The sequence below is a fragment of the Mustela nigripes genome, chromosome 11 (genome assembly GCF_022355385.1).
Source record: "Mustela nigripes isolate SB6536 chromosome 11, MUSNIG.SB6536, whole genome shotgun sequence".
NCBI classification, from domain to species: Eukaryota; Metazoa; Chordata; class Mammalia; order Carnivora; family Mustelidae; genus Mustela; species Mustela nigripes.
The window spans coordinates 19,136,761-19,140,732 of NC_081567.1; the positions used below are offsets into that span (position 1 = coordinate 19,136,761).

The 3,972-nt window shown below is 48.7% G+C and overlaps 1 long non-coding RNA gene across 1 annotated transcript; it reads left to right on the forward strand.

The window, feature by feature from the left end:
* The first annotated feature begins 425 nt into the window (after positions 1-425).
* Positions 426-2,982, forward strand: LOC132027184 (uncharacterized). The gene is made up of 3 exons (XR_009407080.1): positions 426-778; positions 1,712-1,802; positions 2,510-2,982. It is a non-coding gene; the product is annotated as an uncharacterized LOC132027184 (long non-coding RNA).
* The last annotated feature ends 990 nt before the right edge of the window (positions 2,983-3,972 follow it).

Here is a 3,972-nt window from a genome sequence, read left to right on the forward strand (position 1 = left end):
TATCCATGTTGAGTGTATCAACAGTTCAATCCCTCCTAATTGCTGAGCGGTAGCCCATCATATGGCTCTGCCACAGAATCTTTACCCAGCCATCAGCTAAAGGGCCATTGTGTCATTTCCCGGCTTCACAATTACGAAGAGAGCTGCGGAAAGCATTTATGCGCCGGTTTTTGTGTGTATACAAGCTTTCCTTTGTCTTGGGACAATACCCTGGAATGGGATAAGCTGAATCATACGATAATTGTATGTTTAATTTTATAATAAACTGCCAACCTGATTTCTCAGTGAGCTGTGCCATTTTGCCAAATGTAATTTTTTCAAAAACCAGTGAATCGAAATTTAAATTTAGCAAAAGCCAAAGGGAAGGATCTGGTGGCGAGAGAGAGCGAGCAGAGGTACAGAGTGGAGCCAGGGACACGCGGATCATCAAGTTTCCAGAACGAAGAAGGGAATGCCATCCAGAGCACAGGAGCGGGAGCTGCCGTCACACAAGGAACACCATCTCGCTTGTGCAAAGAGGAGAGAGCAGGAGGCAAGGCTGGTGCAGAGGTTAGTCCGCGAGCGAGAGCTGAGAGGAAATGAGGGGAAGTGGAAAGGGATTGCAGGCCGGGAAGAGTGGGAAGAACTGACGAGCTGTTTGCCCAGCGGCGAAGCAAGCTGCGGGGAGAAACGTCCTTGCGGTGTCCTGGCAGAACTGGGCTGCTCTTCAGGGATGCCGCCCCGCTTGTTGGAAGCAGATGAATTTGGGAGGTCAGCCGGCGAGTAACTGAAGTGCTGGGTAAGTCATCCCAGGCTGGACACACAAGGAAGTAAGTTCCGGAGGAGAGGCTAGATGGCAGGAAAGCAAAAGGGTTGTTTTCCTTGTCGAGCTCTTGATGCGGCTTGGAAGTCACCCGAAGCGGCGACGGGCCCTCTGCAAATGACATTTCTGCACGGCCAGCTGGCTTCCCGTTCCAGTCTGCTGAGGGGGGTAGGGGTTAAGGGGGGGGGGGGGAGGGTGAGCGGGAGAGACAAGAGGAAGAAGAAGGAGGGAGGGGGATAAAAATAGAGAGAGAGAGAGAGAGAGAGAAGGAGGAAGGAAAAAGGGGGGAGGCGAGGAAGAGGAAGGTACAAATAGAGACGGAGAGAGAGAAGGAACCGTGCATGCTGGTGTGAGGTTGTCCTGTCTCCCCGAGGGCTGCGACCTCCTGAAGCAGTAGCTGCATCGGGGCCGCAGCTTTGCCAGCGCTCGCACACACACCAGCCCCGGCTGCTGCCCTCCTCTGAGGTCTGGGAACGAGCAGCACGGGTCGCCCCCTCCACCTCTATGCTGTAGCGCGCAGCTCTGGGCCTTTGTTCCCGACCTGCGGGTGCTGCCGGCGTCTCCCTGCGGCTCGGCCCGACAGTCAGAGCGAGTTTCCCCTCTGCAGTTCTTCCCTACAGTGTAGCACTAGTTACGAGTAACTTCTTTCTGTCCCAATAACTCGTGTGCTTGCTTTCTCCTGAATGGGCCCTGAGCGATCCAGGCGACACTGACCTCGAGAAGCCTAAGAAGTCAAAGAGCCGTCGTAATGGAAGGACTGGAGGCTTGTGCTCGCCGTGGCCCTTTAGAAGGGAAGCGCCTGGGAGTGATTACGAGGCAGAGGGTGCTTCCTGCGGGGGGGGGGGGGGGGGGCGGCTGAGACGGAGGACAAGGTTTTCGGAGAAGTCACTGACCTGACCTTCTTCACAGGGTCACCCAAGCCAGCCCACATGATGGCAAGGGCTGGGACAGGACGGGAAAATGTGAGCCAAGAGTTCAGTAAACGGAAGGTGGTCAAAAGGTACGTACTTCCATCTAGAAGATACATAAGGGCCGGGGATGCCATGTGCACCTAAACTTCAGAATACTTGTTTTGGGGGGGGGGGGCTTTTAGTTTTGTTTTGTTTTGAGTGAGATGAGTTTATACAATTTTAATGAGAGGTCTGCGGAGATTTAGGCAAATGAAAAATACACATCTAACTCCTGAATGGAAAGACCCAATTACTTCCAATTACCTCCGATCTTAATCCCATTCACCTTAAAAATAAAACCTCCTGTTATTTCACCAGCCAAAAAAATGGGTTTATTTGGGAATAGCTGAGAATCACAACCCGGAACCAACAAACTGCCACAAAACCACAGACAAGTCTGGAAACACACCACTCTTTTGTAGGGGAAAGCAGGAGGGGTTGTGGGAATCTCCCAGGAAACTGGGAGTTCAAAGTGTCGTGGTTTCTCATTGGCCGATCTGCGACTCTCTCTCATTGGCTGTGCTCTTGCCTGCAGAGGGAGATACCTTCCTTCCACCTGCTGGGTGTCTACCTGAGGGTCTAGAGCACCTCTCTTCTTGTGGGGTCTCTAACTGACCGGTGCTGGGTATGAAACGCCCCATGCCCTCTTCCCAGTTCCATTCTAAATGAGGTTTCCTTTTATTAATTTTCACAATCCCAAATGGACTTCTTTTAGACCCTGATGCTAAATTTTTCTTTCTTTTTTTTTTTTTTTAAGATTTTATTTATTTATTTGACAGACAAGAGATCACAAATAGGCGGAGAGACAGAGAGAGAGGAAGAAGCAAGTTCCCCGCTGAGTGGAGAGCCTGATATGAGGCTCGATTCCAGGACCCTGGGATCATGACCTGAGCTGAAGGCAGAGGCTTTAACCCACCGAGCCACCCAGGTGCCCTGAAATTTCTAATTCTCATCTTTAAGAATATCATGCCAGAAACCAAGAATAGAGGTTTACTTTGGAGGGGGGCAGAGAGTAACGAATACTCAACAGATATTTATGGCATTATAAAGCTAAATTGTGAAACAATAAGTTGAAGACATAGGAATACATGATCAATGGGACAGACCAGAGAGTCTAGAAATACCCCAAAGAAAATTATATGGAAATTTAGAATATGATAAAAGTAGCATTTCACATTTGTGAGGAATAATAATTTGGAGATAATTACTTAACTGTTTGGAAAAAAAATATATTGGACTTATTGGTGAATACATAAGGGAAAACAAACTTTCTTACTAAGTTACAAAAGTTAAGGTTAATAATCAGTGGAAACTTGGTTTGCCTTGAGCCTGATACTCTGTGTGCGCCGGCAGGGGAGGGCCCTTGGCTACTGGTATAATATCCAAAGGCCCAGTCCTTTGGGTCAGAGTCTTAAAGTTGGAAGAGACAGAGGCTAACCTCGGGCTGGTTTAAGATAAAAAGAGAATTTGGCCTATCCAGCTTAAAAGACGAGACCGATTGGGAGACGGCTCCCGAAGGGTCCGCAGTGACGTCATTAGGACTCTGTTTCATACCCTTTCCAATCTCTGACTTCCCCTCTTGGCTCCATGCTCAAGCTCTACCACTTGATACCAGTACCTCTGAAGCCACCTTCCGCCGGACTCTGGGGCACCAGAGAACAGGTAACATTCTCTCCCAGCAATTCCCACGAACGTCCTTCTGATTCCCATTGGCTCAGACGGAGTCACGTGCCTATTCCTGAACTGATCACTGTTACCCGGAGAATACAGTTTCTATTGGCCAGGTCCAGGATGCATGTCCTTCCCAGGATTTGGGTAGAGAGAGAATGGACTCCATGCAAATTATGTAGAGTAAAAATGAACAAAAAGGTGGTTCTCCAGTGGAACTCAAGGGGCTATTCCTAAGAGAAGAGACTAATAGATAGCTAACAATAATAATGACAGCAGTTGTCTCCTACATCAACTGATAGGATTGGGGTGCTTCCCCTACTTGTATTTTGTTTACCTGAACCCCTCCCCAGTGTCTGGTTGTGCTAAGATGTACCCAGGATGTGCCTGCCCTTGACCTCCTGTGGCAGGATGGAGTCCTTCTTTAACCATAAAGCTCCGCTTAAACAAGACCCAATTCTTTATCTGTAAGAATAGCCTGGAGAGCTTGGGTGTGGTGAATATTTTCTTTTACGTGAACAATCTTTCATTCATCAAATATGTATCAAACAT